At 38.1% G+C, this 20,847-nt stretch overlaps 1 protein-coding gene across 4 annotated transcripts in view; it reads right to left on the bottom strand.

Annotated features, from left to right (window-relative positions):
- Positions 1-20,847, bottom strand: part of Rusc2 (RUN and SH3 domain containing 2) — a 57,630-nt gene that overhangs the window by 34,146 nt on the left and 2,637 nt on the right. Inside the window, exons 1-2 of one of the 4 annotated variants that reach the window (XM_026414631.2) lie at positions 2,126-2,260; positions 1,873-1,954 (exon numbers count right to left, since the gene is read on the bottom strand). The exons of 2 other annotated variants lie outside the window; for them this stretch is intronic. The gene's annotated coding sequence lies outside the window, so the exon portion shown is untranslated. Of the gene's footprint in view, positions 1-1,872; positions 2,261-20,847 lie in introns of those variants that run through there. One more of the 4 variants, XM_026414626.2, reaches the window with a different exon arrangement.

Below are 20,847 nucleotides of genomic sequence, written 5' to 3'. Positions count from 1 at the left end.
TCAATCTCCAAACTTGCTGGGATTATAGGCATGTGCCACTGTGCCTGGTCCTCAAAGGCATCCTGAAGGGATGCTATGGCTTATTAGATCCTGGCCAAAGGCAAAGGCAAAAGCAGTACTGAGCATGGTTTGTTGGGGTTGGGAATACAGGAAGAGAAACAAATGATTTACTGACAGAAATCATCTCTTCTCTTTCTTTGTGGCTGCTAAACCAAGTGTTTATAAAATAATATTGGTTAACTTCACTAATAGCATACTTAATTTTTTTTTAAAGAGAGAGAGAGAGAGAGAGAGAGAGAGAGAGAGAGAATTTTTTTTTAATATTTATTTTTCAGTTTTTGGCAGATACAACATCTTTGTTTGTATGTGGTGCTGAGGATTGAACCCAGGCGGCACGCATACCAGGCAAGCTCGCTACCGCTTGAGCCACATCCCCAGCCTCAATAGCATACTTAATTTTCCAGAACATAAATAAACTTTGTCCTGTACATGAACTCAGGAAAGTCAGCTTGTATAATCACCCTCCAGCTATCAAAGTTCTACATATTTAGATGCCATGAAATTAGACAGAAGCTCTGAGTTTTCTACAAGACAAGTACTTCTCTGTGAAATACGGGAGAGCTGCTGAAAGAATTTGGATAGTTAAGAAGTGGTAGTAACAGGGACTTTTGTGACATCTGAGCCTGAGTTGTAAAAAAGAGAACAAACAAGCTGTTCGATGTCTGCGCACCTGGCTATAGCCTCAGGAGTCTGATTTCTACAAATGAAATGGCAGCCAACGCCCAGGAGGTCATCAGTCTTTCCCTGGGGTAGAGTATAGCTGTTCTTCACTCAGGCTAGTTTCTAACTGGTTTCATGTTATTTTGGTCTCCAAGTAAGGCTGGGCAGCATTCTGGGAGTGTGCTGGAAGGGTCTAGGCTGAAGGCTGTCCCAGACACACCAGCTGCTTCCTATTTAGGATCCCTAATATAGTGTCCTCTTTTGAAGCACAGAAGATGCTTTGCTTTAGACTTCTTACCTATGTTGTAGAAAAGTCCACCCCACCCCTAAAAGTCAAATATAGACACCTTGGAAAAAGCCTAAAGCAAATGGGCTCTTCCCTAGGACTACCTAGTGTGGGCCTACTTTCTTTTCCCCAGGTCTGTTTTCTCCCTTATGAACTGGAAATTTGCAGACACCTTTAAAAAATATCACTGACAGAGAACAGCTTGGGCAGAATCCTCAACAAGTTCCAAGCCTTTTACTTCCTAGGCTCAGCAGTGCCTCAAGCTCCCAAGGCTCCATTCAATGAATGGAGACTGCAGCACTAGGAAATCATAGCTAGGAAAGAACAGGCTAGAAAATACTGACCCTCATTGCAAAGGGCTTTCCTTTATTCCATAAAAATTGGGAAAAAACTAGCTTTGTTCCAGGGCCAGGGTCTCTTTCTGTCCAAAAGGGACTATTCCTAGAGAAAAAAACAAAAACAAAAACTTCTTTTTTTCCACAGGACCAGTCAGAAAGTGGATGCTTTCTCCACCAGGGCAACCATTTGATTCCCTCCTTAGCTCAACTAACTGTACCCATTTGGAGGCAGAGGGTTCACTCAGATGACCTCTTAAGGTCCCTTTCAGGCCTAATTATAAACTAAGCCAAAATAAAATCTGAAGCCCCAGGGAGGTTCCTGTGCAAGGTGTTAATAAACACTCTCCTTCTCACCCTCCTGCATTCCAGCATGACTGTGTGGACACATACGCTCCCAAGTGTCTGGCTTCTAACTGCTCCGGTTTTAGTTCCCTAGAGACTGAGAATTTGCTGTAGATCTTATTTCTTTTGAGGATGTATGTTATGGGGAGAGGGGACTATAGGGAATTAGGAAGATTTAGTTCCTACCTTGACAGTCAGAGCTCTTCAGATGAGGGGACTGAGAATGCAGCAGAGACCACAGGATAACGCCTCTCAATGCTACGTGTAGCTGAGCAGCAGGGAACAGGAAAACACAGAGACCAGAGGTGGATGCTCAAAGCCCCAGCTTGGCCTGCTTTTGCTTGCAGGACAGTTTTCAAGAATGTGTTTTGCAGGAGTAAGGTGGCTGGAACACAAAAGACTCCTATGCTGCTTCTTAACTGCTCAGTGTGGTTAATACCTTGCTTACTCTTTGGTTGATCCTTTTGGCTTCTGGGCTCTAGGAAGTAAAGTCAGAGTGTTCTCTGCTCTCCCTCCCTCTAGACAGTGGATGAAACATGTAGGCTGGTAAGCTGCTATCCAATCAGTTTGTCCAAAGCTGTAAATAAAAGGGCACATATGCACTGAGAAGTAGGTTATGAGAAGAATCTGGATTGAATTACACAAGCCAGTTGTGGGTCCAGGGTGGGGGAGGTAGGATAAAGTGAGAGGGAAGCGTGGCTGCCTTTCAAGGAAATTTTTTCATTTAAGGGCACCCTTCTTCCCTCATCATGTCGACAAGAAGCCATCAAAGCCTTGCTCCTCTAGGGAACCAAGTTCTGATCTGGCCATGTTCTTAGCAGGGGGTCATGTCAGGAGTACTATCAGTCTGTCAGAGTCAAACCCTTTTCCTGGAGGTGTCCTTAATTTCCAATAGACTTTAGACAGTCACCAGGCTTGGTAAAAGCACTTGCCTTGCTAGCAAGTGGCAGCAGAAACCATTTTTATGTACCAATAACTCAATATTAAGTTGTAAGATTAAAGTAAGCAAATATTTTTTGTTAACTCTTTTTTTCTTCCCCTAGTAATAGGGATTGAAACAAGAAGTGCTCTACCACTGAGTAGCATTCCCAGTCCTTGTTTTTATTTTTTAATTTTGAGACAGGGTCTCATTAAATTGCTAACACTAGCCTGGAACTTGCTATCCTCCTGCTTCAGCCTCCCGAAGCACTGAGATTACAAGCAGGTGCCACTGAGCCCAGCTTGTTTTTTGTTTGTTTTTTTTTTTTTTACACCAGGGATTGAACCCAGAGGTGCTTAACCACTGAGCCACATTCCCAGCCCTTCTTATCTTGAGATAAGGTCTTGCTAAATTGCTAAAAGTGGCTTTGAACTTGAGATCCTCTTATCTCAGCCTCCTGAGCCACTGGGATTATAGGCGTGTGTCACCAAGCCCGGCTCCAGCTTGTTTTTGTTTATTTTTAAATTTTTAAAAAGCAGGTGGCTGGAGTATGGCCAGTTCTTGAGGCTTCGGGAGCCTATGTTCTATAATGTTCACTGCACGGATTTGGTGTAAAGATGGGCCTGGCCTTAAACAGCTATGTAACTTTGGGAAATCAGTAAACCTCACCAAACCTGAGGTCTTTCAGCTGTAATACTGGCATATTTTCCCTCAAAGGTTTGACAGAGAATTAAATAAGATACTCTATGTAATACCCGACAGATGATTAGTGCTCAGTAATAAGTCCCTAATATTATTATACCACTGGCAGAGGAAAGAGTCCTTTCTTCTCTCCCAATTTTAAAGACTCCAGGTCTAGGAAATCGGGGAGCAAAAAATCTCTTTTTGGAGCTGTGGCTCAGTGGTAGAGTGCTCGCCTGGCATGTGTGAGGCACTGGGTTTGATCCTCAGCACCACATAAAAATAAAAAATAAAATAAAGGTACTGTGCCCATCTACAACTGGAAAAAAAAAAGAGTCAAAGGAATAGAAAGAAAGTTATATTCTCTTTTCCCCCCTGCTCTACACTAGGCCTGAATCAGTCATCTTATGCTCATTATACTGTAGACTGGTAGCTGGCGCTGGGAGCCTCAGGCTCTTGCAGACTAAAGACACTATAGGACTCCATCTCATACCTGTTGTAGGTATGAGCCCAGACTGATGCTGCTTCTCCTGGGGCCCCAGATCACATCCCAGGAGGTGAAGGGGAGGAACACTCTGATCCCAAGATGGCAGGATAGGTCTGACTAGGCTGTTGTCTGTCCATCACAGCTGCCTGTGAGGCCTATAGACTAATAATAGCAACTCTGATGCCAATGGATTAAGACAGACCGTAGGAGGTGTTTATTTTTACACTCTGGCGTCAGTATCAAGTTCTACTGGTTACTGCCCAAATGTAGGACAGCTTCCTGCTATAGGAGTGGCCTCAGGCTTCTCCAGGTTGCTAAGTTGGATTCTGGAGGAAGCCAGCTTTGTTGAAAATCAGTTTAGCATTAACAGTGACAGGGAAGGGGAAGAAACAGAGCTTTCATGGGTCCAGGTATCTAGTCCCAACTCTTTGGGACCAGATGGACCTCAAATTGAAAACTTTTGCTCACAGCATTCTTCAGAGTCTTGTACAAAAGATCTAACACATTGTTTTAGTCAGGGCACACATACGCCCACTCACAAACTGGTTGCAATGAAATGATGAATAAAATCAAGGAGAGACTGCCATTGAACCAACCAAAAGCGGACCCTTTCACAAGTCCCAGAGTAGTACAGAGAGTGTTAAGATGAAAAAGAAAAGTCTGCTTGGAGAGTTTTATAAGATATTTGAGATAAAGAATGGGTTAAGCTGGTCCTCAACTGATTTGCATAGTTTTTAGCAGGAATATAAAATTCCTTGAAAATTTGTGTCACCAGAGTTTCTTTCCTAGACATTCATTACACAATAAGATTAAACCACCAAGAAATCAGCCATCATCTGGCCAAGAGCCAGTGCCCAGATGATCCCTCCTGAAAGATTCTTTGTCCCCCAAGGGCTAGGATCCTAGCAACTGTATACTCTGACCATAGCATCTGGAACTCTATGGATATCCCAATTACCTCCCTGAAAGGCAACTCCTGACACATTTTTCTACTTGTTCCATTAGGCATATAGGAGCATGAGGAGGCTGGCAGCTGGAGAGCTGATGTAAATAGATGTAGACTGGCCTATGGGACTGTATACACAGCAGACTTCTTTGGAATGACAAGAATGTACTACACACCAGGTAGGAATGTTGAAGTGCAAAGAAAGCAGTCACGCACACAGAAACAATAACTCTGTCATCTTCCTGACCTCGGCTGACTCACAACCATCATCAGTGACACAACATACCAATACTTTGAGGAGCTAGGGTGCTGGCAGAAAGGCAGGCTAGTGAACCACTCATTCAATACATTCTTTTTGTGTCATTCAAGGTTTACCTACCTGGTCATCAGAAAACAATGTAGCCCCAAAGCAATGAGATCTGATCACTAGTGATAAAGAAGTTTGATCTCAGTTCTATCTGGAAGCTACCCATGCCTAAGACAGTGGCAGGATGCCCAAGAATAGAAACACTGCTTTCATTCTTGGCTTCTTCCCTGGCTTGCTGGGTCATCTGGGGCAGGGTACCTGCCTTTTCAAGCTCTTTTACTTCCTTGAAAAGGGTCTAATTGTATACATCTTCTGATATTGTAGCAACAAAAAATATTTGAAAAATAAAAACAAATAACAGGAAATGTAAACTCTATCAAATCCTTTAAGTATTTCAGAAATAGAACTGTCATTTCATGTATGTAAGTAGAGAGCCCTGGCTGCCTCCTGGGGTTTTCCCTCTTCTAAGTCACAGTGATGTTGGGAAGTAGTCCTAGTCTGTCCATTAAGGTTCAATGCCTTTCTTTCAGGCCTATAATCCCTACCTCTGATTTGAGGAACATGTGCAATAGGAATCTGCTTATAAGATGCTCATAAGAAATTGTCTTCCATTAGTTTACATTAGAAAAGGAAGAAACAGCTGGGTGTGGTGGTATATGCTTGTAATCCATCGACTTGGGAGGCTAAGGCAGGAGGATTGAAAGTTTAAGGCCAGCCTCAGCAACTTAGCAAGGCCCTAAGGACTTAGTGCCCAAAATAAAAAATACAAATGTCTGGGAATGTAGCTCAGTGGTAAAGCATCCCTGGGTGGAAACATGGTAGCAAAAAGAAGCATCCTCTTGCTCTATCCAGGAGTCACAAACTGAATTATCCCATATGGGGGGCCCAGTATTCCAATCTGAGGCATGTATCCCACTGATACAGCATCAGCGACAGGACTTAGTGAACTTAGCCTAAAAGGTATGAGAAAGCAACACCAACGAAGGGATGTATGCCACTGCTCAGTAAGAACAAAGGCAATACTGTGTTCTAAGCCCAACACAAGCCTTCGGTCTTCCTAGCCTGGCAATTCCTCAGTATGGGGTTAGTTGGCCAGGTCTTCAGAACTATTCTTCACTGATGCTGACACCTCTTTCTGCCAGTGCCTATCCTGGGATTTAAAACAGACATCTAAAACTCCTGCAGGGTCTGATGAGACCCACCTCCTTTTAGAGAAAAGGCCTCTGGATCAGGGATCAGCAAATTCAAAAGACCAGAGAATAGATATCTAGGTTTTGTGGGCCACATTGTTATGCCATATATTCTTTTTCTTATGTTTTGTTGTAAATTGACAATGTATATGTATTTATGGAGTAAAAAGCAATGTTCTGATTTATGAATACAATGTGGAATAATTAAATCAAGCTAATTAACACACACACACATATATATATATCTCCTCAAAAAGATATATCTCTCTTTATATAAAGAGAGATATATCTCCTCAAAAACTTATCATTTTTGTGGTAAGAACATCTGAAATTTAATAATTTGGGAATGTAAAAAACAGCTGGGCACAGTGGCACATGCCTGTAATCCCAGTGGCTCAGGAGGCTAAGGCAGGAGGATCGAGGGTTCAAAGTCGGCCTCAGCAATAGCAAGGTGCTAAGCAACTCAGTGAGACCCTAACTCTAAATAAAATACAAAATAGGGCTGGGGATGTGGCTCAGTAGTCGAATGCCCCTGAGTTCAATCCCCGTTACCAAAAAAAGAAAAGTAAAAATCACTCTCAGTTTGTGGGCCATATGAAAATACCCTGGCATAGGCCACATTTTGCTGACCCCTACTCTAGACATTAAAGGTCTCATTAATCAAGGTCTGTATCTCAAAATTCTGATCCCAGAAGATGTTCTTTCCTCTTCCTGCAGGGCTGATGCAGACATTTCAGAGGCAGCTCCCAGCTAAGGAGCCACTGAGGAATGTAAAGGAAGAATCCTGAGGTTATTTGTATTGGGTCTGACAGACTGGCTAATTTCCCTCACATAAAGTACTTCAAAAGCATCTGTGGAATTTAGCAGTAATGCAGTAAGCATTATCAGAATGAACTATAAACCATCTTTATTTTTCTATTTCTGCTTAACAATACTATTACATGATTCTACAAGACATTTTTTCCCCCTGCCCTCAGGTTCCAAATCCATACCTCAATTGGCTTAGGCCCCAACCCCTCCCCTACTTCCATATGTGGTATGAATGTGGATAGTAAGAAAACCATTAACAGGAAGATGGGCTTGGACGTGATAAATATCGATGAAAGGTTTGAGGCTGGGGAGAGTTCAAGGCTGGGGAGAGTTCATTTTGAGCAAAGATGAAGGGGAGACTGTGAATGGAGGTGCTATCACAAATAGTTACAGGCTTTGTAAACAGGAACCAAAATGCTATAGAAGCAACCTAAGAATAATGTACAAATGGTTATAAATCTTTGGAGGAAAACCTCTCAATGTGCCACGAGATAGAAGGAAATAAATGACTTCTTGCAAATAACAAATACTTATAATAATATTAGCTATTTTTATTATGCTACCAACTATACTAGATGTTTGTCATAAATGCATTTCTAATCTTTACTATAACTATGCAAAGTAGATAGTATCACTGCTGTTTGGAGTTGAGAAACCTGAGACTCTTAAAGAGATTAACTTTATCCAAGATCACAGAGCTTGAAATTAGAAGAGTTGGGCTTGGATCTCTTGCCTGACTCTCAAAGCCCTTGCTAATATCTGTGGTAGAGATTAAGCAAATGCCTTAATTTGTACCTTGTTTGGATTTTGTTCTAAATAGTAGCAATATGTTTGGTCTACCCTCTTCTATAATCAGAATATTAATGAATGATAAGATACTTAAAATCACAAATATGACAATTTTACCTGATAGTGATTCAGATTAAATTAGTATAGCTATATTGATACTTGTGCTGGGGATTTATCTGAACTAAATTGTTTATTCTTCACAATAATAAGATTTAAATGTTAAAGCTGTGCCTACTGATCAAAGTCATCTCTTTTCAAGTGGTACATGTGTACCTTTGTGAAATCTCTGCTCTTTTGTAAACAATTTGCCTGAATCAAATTAGTTGCCCACTTTCCCAGGTGCCAAATTGTTAGCTGCCAATGAATTATCCACTCTCCTTTTCACTTTTAATTTAATAGAACCTTGGTATTTGGCTGGATTTGATGCTGCCCAATTAAAATTCTACATTTCCATCTCTCTTACAGTGGGAGTAGCCATTTTACTAAGCTACAATATAAATGCTGTGTAGACTTCTTGGCAGTCCCTTTATGATGAACAGAGTGCATCCTTTTCCTAACCTGCTGCTAGTAGGGTATGAGTGATCATAAAGATGGCCTAAGGATAGCAGAGGAAAAATCAGGAAGGAGCCTGGGTCTCAAATGACTATGAAGCTGCCAGGGCTGGCTGTATTTGTTGCTTTTGCTGAGAAAAAAAAAAAAAAAAAACTTCCAACTTATTTTAAGTCATCAATTTTGAGTTTTGGTTACTTATGTCATCTTCTACTTTATACATTCTACCGTATTCCAATGATCATCAAGTATTACTGATTCTATTCACCCTTCTCTATCCCTACAGACTAAAGACCAACCTATAATTATTACTTGACTAAATTTCTACATTAACCTTGAAATTGATCTCCTTTTGGAGTTATCCTTTGAAGATGAAGTCTATTTACATCAGCCTCTTTAAACACCTTTAAAGAATAATTTATCATGTATTTTAAAATAGCTAGTAGAGAAGATTTTGAATATCTGAATATTTCCAACACAAAGAAATCATAAATGTTTAAGGTGATGGATATGCCATTATGCTTTACACATTGTATAAATGTTTCAAAATGTCCCACAGTACCCCATAAATATGTACATGAGTCAATTAAAAAAAAAAAAAAAAAACACTTAGCAAGGCCCTAAGCAACTCAGCAAGACCCTGTCTCTAACTAAAATACAAAAAAGTGCTGGAATGTTGCTAAGTGGTTAAGTGCCCCTGAGTTCAACCCCAGTACAAAAACAATAACAACAACAAAAACCCTTCAAAGGCTTATGGTAGGTGCTTAAAATGTTTCCTGAATTGAACTAAGGAGGAACTGAATCTTCACCAAACTAAACTAGAAAAACATCTTTCTCCAGAGCAGAATGTGGTTTATTATAGCCATGTACATGTTTATAGTCCTTCTTGTTAGAGTGTGGGGGTGCTAAGGAGGATACAAGAAATACAAGGGCTAGAGCTGGGGTTGTGGCTCAGTGGTAGAGCACTTGCCTGGCATGTGTGAGGCACTGGGTTCAATTCTCAGCATTGCACACAAAGGCCCATTTAAAAAAAAAAAAAGAAAGAAAGAAATCTCTTTAAAAAAAAAGAAAAGGAAAAAGAAATACAAGGGCTGTCTTCTGGAATGTGCAGAGAGGTACCACTCCTCTTTCAGAGTTCCCTCCACACTACACTGTGCTCCCTCTACTGCCTGGATGGGAGCTGCAGCTTGAGAACCAGAACAGTATGTTCCAGCCAGAATGATGGACATCCCTCTCTCCCTCCCTTTTCCTATTTTCCCCATTAACCTTACCAATCTTCAGTTTTGTCCTGTTAGCTGCCTTCAATGGGGAATGCTGAGCAGCTAGGAAAGAATTCAGGATGTGTCTCAAAAAGTCCAGCAGTAGCTGAGGAACAGTTTGTTTTTTCCTAAAAAGGGCTGTCTATAAAGTTATGTAAGATCCAGCTCTTCTCACTGGGAGCGATTCCAGCTCCATCTGGAGGACTCCTTAAGCTGTTTAGAACTTCAGGAAAAGGTTTGGCATTTCCTACTTGGTCACCCTATACTGGTGCCATCTCTAGAGGTAGGGAGGTTCCAGAAGAGAAAGCAGTTTCTCAACTCTCACAGCCAGCTGCAGCCCCACTGAGTTCACCTGGGGACAGGAAATAGCATAATCCATTTATAGTCAGAACCTCAGAACAAGGACGAGCCCCTTTGCCAAAAACACAGCCCATGTGGCATCAAGCCTTGGGGGCTCCACCCAAAGAGGTAGGACCTAGGGAATGCAACAGCCTAACCCAGAAGCATACCAGCAGGGCTCTGGAAGAATTTCCTTTCCTGCTTCAGGCAGGTATGTGAAGGAATTTATGATCCTGAGAACCTTGAGATGCCAAAATCTAGATAAAGACTATATAAATTAGTAAAAAATATTAACTGAGCACCAATGAAGTGCCAGGCACTGACTGTACTATATGAACAAACAGACCTGGTACCTGCCTTCATGGAGCTTCTAGTTCATTGAGGAAAACCAAATAAATAACCAGGACTATGCAAACTATGAAGTAGGTATTTGAAATGGCTGCATTCAAAAGAAAGACAAGACAGTTAAATCATAAAGTCAGCTCTTTCCAGAGCCCAAAGTGTTATATTTATTAATCAGAGTCCAGTTTATACTGTACTGACAACTGAAATTATGTTTGAATTAAAAACTCTGGCTCTTGAAGATTCACTAGAATTTATCAATAATTTGCTCTTATTTGAGCTCCATTTCAATTCCCATTCATTTTGCTGGAGTTTAGTCCCTATTTACATTACATGTGTTTATTTAAGGCATAGGAACTCACTTTAGCTAACTACTAGCCATTATAATGAAAAAATAGAACATTGCTTTGGTTTTTCCAGCTTCCAGTCATTTTCATTTCTTTCTGGTCAATGCAGAGAACTATAAAAAGATGGGCACATAACCCTTCTTAAAAACAAATTATGGGGCTGGGGTTTTAGCTCAGTGGTAGAGCACTTGCCTGGTCTGATTCTCAGAACCATATAAAAACAAACAACAAACAAATAAATAAAATAAAGGTATTGTGTATCCATAAAAAAAAAAAAATTCTGCAGTACCAGGCAAGTTCCCTCAGCCCTACGTTTTTACGTTTTTTGTTTTTTGGTTTTTTTTTAATTTTGTGCTGGGGATTGAACCCAGGAGACACTCTACCACTGAGCTACATCCCCAGCCCTTTTTATTTTTTATTTTGAGACAGAGTCTCACTAACTTGTTGAGGCTGACCTCAAAACTTGCAATCCTCTTGACAGACCTTCTGAGTTTCTGGGATTATAGGTATGCACCACACACCTGGCTTCAGATTCATTTCTAAACAACGATGATAATACTTCTACAGATGGGGGTAGGAGTTACAGAAAAGATATATAAGACATCAGGAATTGGTATTGTGTAGGGCTCAGTAAGTGAAAATTTAATAAGTATGAATCAGGAATCTTCTTTTCTTGTAACCAAATGCCTGCTACTGCCTTTCTGAGACCCTAGTACTATGCAATTTACTAATCTACAATAGTGAACCAAAGTCACCATCATAGCCAATGTTTTCTTTCCAATAGGCATGGTACCTCAAATTCTTTAGCCCTTTTTAATGGCTCTGTTCTTTGTTTCCCTGTAAGATGTAAAAGCAAAGTGATTCTGTCCTAGGAAACATTCCAAAGGAATACAAAGAAAGAAGGTTAGAGTGGATTTGCAAGTTGTCCACAAATCAAGAATCTCCTACCAGATGACTATTGTTAAATATATGATGACCCGAACTTCACTTTCAACAGAATACAGTGAAAATGAGTCCTCCACATGAATTCATGGGCTGATAAGATTCTCCTTAAAAGGTCTAATTGTTTCTAGACGGAATATCGTGTGGCCCTCCCCAAATCTTATAACACACACCTGTAATCCCAGCAACATGGGAGGCTGAGGCAGAAGGATTGAGCAATTTAGTAAGACCCTGTCTCAAAATAAAAAATAAAGGAGACTGGGTAATCCCAGCAGTTTGGGAGGCTGAGGCAGGAGGATCATGAGTTCAAAGCCAGCCTCAGCAAAAGCAAGACACTAAGCATTACCCACAAATATAGTAAAAGGCCAGTATCCTAAAAACTTGTGAAAATTGACAACTAAAAACTAAGATTTTTAAAAATTATGGTAAGAATTATTAGGGTACCATCCTAACAAATATTTTTTCTCTACCTCTGAGCTACATCCCTAACCCAACCCAGCATCCTCCTGTCTCAGCCTCCAGAGTCGCTAGAATATCAGTTGAGCATCCCTATGCCCATTTCCTAACAAGTTTTTATGTGTAGAGTATTGTTAACTATAACCCCAAAGGTGTACAGCAGATCTCTGGGACTTACTCATCTTATATAACTGAAACATTATAACCACTGAACAGCAACACCCCATTTACCTTCTCTCCAGCCCTAGGCAATCATGATCATACCTTCTGCTTCTATGATTTTGACTATTTCAGATACTTTATATAGATGGAATCATGCAGTATTTGTCCTTCTGTGATTTGTTTATTTCACTTCAAACCAAAAACATAAAAACAGGCAGGATAAGAGCCAATACTTCACAGAAGAAAGAACAGAATATAGCTAATGAACTACAAAAAGAGTTAATTTTAAAACAATAATAAAAAAAAAAAACAAAAACAAAAACAATAAAATACCAGACTGGGGTTGTGGCTCAGCAGTAGAACACTTGCCTAGCACTTGTGAGGCACTGGGTTTAATCCTCAGCACCACATAAAAATAAATAAATTAAAAAACATAGAGGTATTATGTCCATCTACAACCAAAAAAAATAAAAAATAAAAAACAAAACAACAAAACAATAAAATATCATCTTTTGCCTATCAGTTTTAAGACAAAATAATAATAATTAATTCCAGTGAAGATTAAGTAATATTGGTACTTTTATACTTTGCCAATATAAATATATTTTGGTATAACCTTCATAATGAACTTAGAATAATAATAATAATAATAATAATAATATTATTATTATTATTATTATTATTATTTTGTGTGTGTGGTGCTGGGGATCGAACCCAGGGCCTTGTGCATGCAAGGCAAGTACTCTACCAACTGAGCTGTGTCTTCAGCCCTGGGAAAAAAATATATGTCTATTTTCAAGTCTTAAAAATGTTCAAATCCTTTAACTCAGTAACTCCAATTTCCAAATTCTATTTAAAAAAAACTATCAGAGACAAAGTTTGAGTTAATAAATTATGGTGACCATTGTTCGAAATTATGAGAACAATTGTTTGAATGTGCCATAAGCTATTAAAAATTTGGCTTTCAAGAATTGTTCAATGATATGTTTCATTTTAAGCTTGCTTTCACTTTGCAGATTCTACAAAGTGAGCAAATATTTTATCTATAATCAGAAAAAAAGAGACAAAATATTTTTCAGATATTATTTTTAAACAAAATAGAGAAGGTTTTTTTTTTTAAGTCCCAAAGGGAAAATGTGTCCTTCATGTCATCTTTCTTCATAAAAAGACATTTAAATGTAAGCATTTTCTTGGGTAAAGTCTGGGCAGCAAATAGCATTTCCTTAGAACTATTTTCTACAATTTCTTAGTCTTGAATGAGTGGCAGATTTATAATACTAATTCTTTAAAGGAAGAAAACCCAGTATAATATATCATAATTCACACTCTTAAAACAGTGGTGCTATTTTTCTGGTGCATTATGACTTTTTCTTAAAAAAAAAAAAAAAGCCTTTACATTGACTAAGAGCAGTACTACTCAAAGTGTGGTCTGAGGATCAGCAGAATCATCCTCATATGGGAATTTATTAGGCAAGTAGATTCTTGGATCTCATGCCAGACTTACTAAATCAGTATGTCAGGGATGACATAAAAGTTAAAAAGTTTGAAAGTACAGTCTAGAGGAAACTGGACCAAGAAGTCAACAAAGGAAATGAGCTGCAGCAACATTCAATACATAGATTTTAAGTGTATGTTTAAAAAATGTATACATCATTTAAATATTCTAAAAACAAAGATTATTTTCATATTTTAAGCTAGAAAGCATGGCTAGAAAAATTCTTAACTCTGCGTTTAAACAGGCTGAAAAACTAACACAGATCTTAGGCTAAAAGGGATCTACATTTGTTGCTGGTTCTATGTAGCTCATTAAATTAAGACAAAGGGCTGGGGCTGGGGTTGTGGCTCAGCGATAGAGCACTTGCCTAACATGCTCGAGGCCCTGGGTTCGATCCTCAACACCATATAAAAATAAATAAACAAAATAAAGGTATTGTGTCTAACCAAAAAACAAATGTTAAAAAAAAAAGTCAAAGGGTAGCCATAATCCCAGCGGCTTGGGAAGCTGAGACAGAAGGACCGTAAGTTCAAAGTCAGCCTCAGCAACAGCAAGGCGCTAAGCAATTCAGTGAGACTCTGTCTCTAAACTAAAATAAAAAATAGGGCTGGAGATGTGGAACAGTGATTAAGTCCCCTGAGTTCAATCCCTGGTGCCCACCCCCCAAAATTAAGATGAAGCATTTTTAAGTACATATTTTGGTTATTTTTTTTCCTGAAAACATAGTTGGCTACTAATGGATATTAACTGAAGATTGGAGAATCCCAAACCCAACCATTTCTCTCAACCTCTTTCTCCCTCGGAGGACTGAGAAGGGAGAGAAAAAGAGGGAGATGAAAAAATTAGACTCTAATTCTCCCAATTCCATGCCTTCAATCACAATGGCTCAACTGTTACCTTTTTGTGCACCCTTTCCAGTAAAATATACTTGAACAAAAGAGCTACCCTCTGGATGAAACAAGTTTGAAATTCTCTGTGCTTTACTAGACTGTCATAATCCAATAAAAAGGCCATAGCTTCCTTTTCCCTCATTAGATCAGTGCTCCTGTTAGCTATCTATCTCTACTACCTGGTTGTCAGAAAGACTCACAGATGTTTAACAGAGCAGTGGTCCTGTTTCCAGGCCTCCCTTCTCCAAGCACTATAGTTAAGAATGAGTAAGATTGTAGGTTGCTGTGTTGGATGCGAGGCAATGAACATTATATAAATCATATGAACTGCAACAAACACTACACTAAGTTACACTAAGAAGTTAATTTATAGCTGTAAGTATAAGGAAAATACTATTCTAAATAAGTAGAATAACTCTTGTACATCCAAATAAGAGAATTGTTCAAAGTAGTTGCTTTGGGAGATTTAATCCATTCCAGCAATGTGCCTATTCAAAATATTCCTAGAACTCCTTTTTTTAAGGATGGGTGCAGAAAACCCACCTTGTCAACCCACAAAATCATGAGTGACAACTAACTATAGTTTTAAGCCATTAAGTTTTAACCACTGAACTATATCCCCAGCCAGCCCTTTTAATTTTTGTTTTAAGACAAGGTCTTGCTAAGTTGCTTAAGGCCTTATATTATTATATAATCATATATTGTTATATAATCATAAAAGAGACAGAAATGTTTAAGTCACTCTCCTTTAGGGGATATTAAAAGTAAATCATTAGTACCTTACAGAAAAACTCGGTATTCAGAACTCTCAGAAAATAAGATGCTCTGGGTAACAAAATTTGGCTGAATCTTTAAATTAACAGGATACAATAGCATTCAAATAACAAGAAAAGAACACTTGGGAAGAGAAACAACTCCAGGATGAATGGAACCAGCAGTAGGTCTCCATCTTTCTCTTCAGGGGTTTTTACTTTTTACCTGGGAGTCATCTGAATCCTACCTATGCTGCCTTTAGAAGATTTCTGCTCTCTTTTTTCGTTTTACTTGAGCATGAATAAAAATAACTTTCCATTTTTCCCTAACACTAAATATAATGCTGTATTTTCTTTTTTTTTTTTTAATATTTTATTTTTTAGTTATCGGCAGACACATCTTTGTTTGTATGTGGTGCTGAGGATCGAACCCGGGCCGCGCACATGCCAGGTGAGCGCGCTACCGCTGAGCCACATCTCCAGCCCTGTATTTTCTTTTTGAAAGGAATTTTATAAGAAAGGAAACACAAAAGTATAAAGACAGGTAAACAAGTCAAATATAGATTTTGGGATTCTAAGACAAACAAGTAAGAATTATCTTAATCCTAAAATAATTAAATTCTGGTCAAAAGTTGACTGGTCCTGTTCTTCTTTCTACCCAGTTATCAGTCCATTTTCCTTGTCCACAGGACCTCACACAAGAAGCCAAAACACGATAGACATTTCAGAGCTCACTGTCTTTACCTTCTAGAAGACAAAAAGACTATCTTATTAGCCCATTAGATCCAAAATTTTCAATTCTGTAAACAAAATACATATATCCAAATATTATTTCAGTTACAGCAAGTGTATTTTTTGGGCATGGTGGTGGACGCCTGTGATCCCAGGAACTGGGGAAGCTGATGCAGGAGGATGGCAAATTGGAGGCCGGTCTCAGCAATTTTTTTTTTTTGTCTGTGGGGGCGGATACTGGGGATTGAACCTAGGGGTAATTAACCACTGAACTATATCCCCAGCCCTTTTAATTTTTGTTTTAAGACAAGGTCTTGCTAAGTTGCTTAAGGCCTCACTAGATTGCTGAGCCTGGCTCTGAACTAGCAGTCTTCTTGCCTCAGCCTCCTGAGTTGCTAGGATTACAGGCAAGTGCCACCATGCCCAGTCAGCCACAGCAATTTAGTGAGACTCTCAGCAACTTAGTAAGATCCCTGTCTCAAATAAAAAGGACTTGGGATGCAGATCAGTGGTAAAGTGCCCCTGCGTTCAATTCCTAGTACCAAATAAATAAAAAAATATTATTATTGAATTTAAGTTTTTATAATGATCCACATACAGGAAAAAGTGGGCTAAACCAAGAATTCCAAGGAACAGAGATTTTCTTCCTTATCAAAATTATTTTTTTTAAAAAAATTAAATGTTTTGGTTAAAAATCTTTCTAAAATGTATTATACATTTTTGTTTTATTCAGAGTACGTAGGCTATATTTTAAGTATAAAAACTTTTCCTTTCTTTTTTTGAGACAGGATTTGGCTATGCTGACAGGTCTGGTTTGAACTCCAGGGCTCAAGTAATCTTCCTAAGTAGCTGGGATATAGGCATGTACCACAGCTTTTGGCTTAATTTAATGTTTTCAACATTCTTTGGTACCTACTAAGGATTTGCTTACCAAATCATAAAACCCATAAAGACTATGTGTTAAGAATAAATATAGATTACTTTTGCTAGTTCCATCCAATAGTATTGGATGTCTTAGCCTGAGCAATTAGGCAAGAAAAACAAATAAAAGGCATTCAAATTGGAAAGGAAGAAATAAAAATTTTTCTGTTCCCAGATAGCATAATCTTATATGTTGAAAATTCTAAAGACTCCACAAAAAAGCAGCTAGAGCTAGGCACAGTGGCACATGCCTGTAATCCCAGTGGCTGGGGAGACTGAGGCAAGAGGATCATGAATTCAAAGTCAGCCTCAGCAACTTAGTGAGGCTGTAAGCAACTCAGTGAGACCCTGTCTCTAAATCAAATATAAAAAAAGGGCTGAGGATGTGGTTTGGTGGTTAAGTGCCTCTGAGTTCAATCCCTGGTTCCAAGAAAACAAACAAAACAAAACAAAAAACCTACTAGAATAAATGAATTTTGCATAGTTTGTAGTACATAAAATTAACACATAAAAATCAGTTGTGTTTCTACATATGATAAAACACACTGAATGGGAAATCAAGAAAATTATTTCATTTACAGTAACATCAAAAAGAATAAAATACTTGTGAATAAACTTTAACCAAGGAAATGAAAAGCTTGTACACTGAAAACTACAAAATGTTGCTAGAAGAACTAAAGAGAACACAAATAAAAGCAAAGACGTGTGGTTTTCATGGAATGGAAAACTTAATATTGTTAAGATGTCAGGCTGGGGCTGGGTCTCAGTGGTAATGTACTTGCCTAGCATGTGTAAGGCACTGGGTTCAAGTCTTCACATCACATATAAATAAATAAAATAAAGGTCTATCAACAACTAAAAAAAATATATTGTTAAGATGTCAATGATGGGGCTGGAGTTGTGGCTCAGTGGTAGAGGTCCTGGATTCAATTCTCAGCACAGCATATAAATAAATGAATAAAATAAAGGTTCATCAACATCTAAAAATATTATAAAAAAAGATGCCAATGCTACCGAAAATGAACTAGTTTCAATACAATCCCTATTAAAAATCCCAACAATTTTTTACAAAAATTTTTTAAAAATCCATTTTAAAATCATATGGAAGCTGGGCATGATGATGCACATTTATAATCCCAGCTATTTGTAAGGCTGAAATAGGAATATCATAAGTTCAAGGCCAGCCTCAGAATTTCAGTGAGACTCTGTCTTAAAACAAAAATAAATAAACAAAGTAAGTAAGTAGGGGCTGGGGTTGTGGCTCAGTGGTGGAGCACCTGCCTGGCACATGTGAGGCACTGAGTTCAATCCTCACACCACATAAAAATAAATAAATAAAATAAAGGTATTGTGTTTGTCTACAATAAAAAAAAATATTAAAAAATAAAAATAAGTGAGTAAGCGCTAGAAATGTAGCTCAGTGGTACAGCACCTTGGTTTTAATCCCTAGTACCGGAAAAAAAAAAATCATATGCAATCTCAGGTGATCTTAAATAGCCAAAACAACAATCTTGAAAAAGAAAAACAAAATTGGAGAACTTGTACTTCATGATTTTTCTAAACTTACTACCAAGCTAAAGTTATCAAGATAGTAATGGCACTGGCACAAAGATAGATATATAAACCAATGAAAAACAGCCTAGAAATTATATATTTGGTCAAATGATTTTTGACAAGGATGAGAAGACCATTCAATGGAGAAAGGATGGTCTTTTCAAAAAATGGTGTTGAGAAAACTGGATATCCACATGCAAAACAATGAACTTTTATCTTGAATCATGTATAAAAATTAACTCAAAATGAATCAAAGATTTAAACATAAGAACTAAAACTATATTAAAAAAAAACTTAGACAATGATAGAAGCTGATGTCACTGAATTTGGCAATGATTGCCTATGATTCAAAAGTACATTCAACAAAAGAAAATAATAGATAAATTGGACTTCATCAACTTTAAAATCTTTTGTACATAAAAGGACATTATCAACAGAGTAAAAACGTAATCCATGGAATGAGAGAAAATGCACAAATCATGTATCTGATGATGGATTATTATCCAAAATATATAAAGAACTTTATATCTCAACAACAGAAAACAACCCAGTTCAAAATGAGGCAAGGACTTAAAAAGACATTTCTCCAAAGATATATATAATTATAGAAATGCAAATCAAACCACAATAATAAACTACTTTATACCCATTAGGATGTTTTTCTTTTTAAATCAGAAAATAACAAGTGTTGGCAAGAATCAGAACCATGAAAAATCAGAACCATGCACACTGCTGCTGAGAATAGATAATGATATAGTTAGTCACTGTGGAAAATAGTATGGTGGTTCTTCAAAAAAATTAAGCATAAAACTATCATATGATTCTGTAATTACATTAAAACCTGAAAGCAAGAACTTATGTTTGCTGAAGAACATATCTGCACACTCATGATCATGACACCATTATTCATAATAGCCAAAAGGCACAAGTAACCCAAGTGTCCATGAACAAAAAATGGGTGAACAGAATGTGGTGTATAAATACACACATACAGTGGAATATTATATACAATGGAAACTTTTTAGCCTTAAAAAAGGAGGGAAATTCGGATAAAAGCTATAATGTGAATGAACCTTAAAGACATTACCTGCAGTCAAATAAACCAGTCCAAATGGATAAATATCATATGATTCCACTTACATGAGGGTAACTAGAGCAGTCAAATTCACAAAGACAGAAAGTAGAGTGATGGTTCCAGAAACGGAAATGGGGGAAAGTGCGGAGTTAGTGTCCAATTAATTGGTAGAGTCCCAGTTTGGAAAGCTGAACAAAGTGCTAGAAATGGATGGTGATATGTTTGTACAATAGTGTGAATATACATAATGTTACTTTAACGGTAAGTTTTATGTTACACATATTTTACCATAATTTTTTTAAAAAAGAGTAAATTTGGTACAACAGAGTTTATGCTGAGTTATATTTGTTAGAATCCCACTCCCAACACCCGCCAGCTTTCTCAGAGCAATGTTGACATCTGGCCACTCAAAAAATGCTCTCAAACACAGCCTCATTTGATAGAAGCTAAAATATTACATGCCAGTGTTTGAGTGGGTGTTTTCTGGGTAATCTCAATGCTGAACAATCAGACCATCTTATAGAGCCTACCCTTACCCCAGCATGCAGTGAGCTATCTCTTTAACTGAGTTTTAATAGGATGCACAGTCATTGTGTATGAGTAATAGGAGGAAAAGGGTGAGTTATTGTCCTAAATATTTGCAGGCAAGCCCCAGAGAGAACACATAAGCCTCTCTATGAACTAGGGTTGCCAGATTTAGCAAGTAAAAATATAGGATTCTCTGCTGTTTATCTGAAATTCAAATTTAACTAGGCATCCTGTATTTTATATGGCAATGATCTGAAGTACTGGAAGTGAGGAGAAAATAAAATAATCTAGAGTGTTCTATGATTATTGATGTCTTACCTTAACAGGGAGCCTAGACAGGAAAATGCAGAAAGTCCATTAAAAACATACTGGTTAGCCAGGTGAGGTGGCGAAAGCCTATAACCCCAACAGCTTGGGAGGCTGAGACAGGAGGATCAAAGCCAGCCTCAGCAACAGCAAGATACTAAGCAATGCAGTGGGACCCTGATCTAAATAAAATACAAAATAGTGTTGGGGATGTGGCTCAGTGGTTGAGTGCCCCTGAGTTCAATCTCCAGTACCAAAACAACAACAAAAAAAGTATTGGTTACCAAAAAAAATTATATTGCTTAATCCAGCTCAGGAGCCCCTCCTCATGTAGGGTTTCCATGATCTATGACTCACTTTATAACAGTATATAACTTACTTTA

This window comes from Urocitellus parryii, chromosome 4 (genome assembly GCF_045843805.1).
Source record: "Urocitellus parryii isolate mUroPar1 chromosome 4, mUroPar1.hap1, whole genome shotgun sequence".
NCBI classification, from domain to species: Eukaryota; Metazoa; Chordata; class Mammalia; order Rodentia; family Sciuridae; genus Urocitellus; species Urocitellus parryii.
The sequence above is the reverse complement of the archived record's forward strand: the minus strand, read 5'-3'. Positions and strand labels throughout refer to the sequence as shown.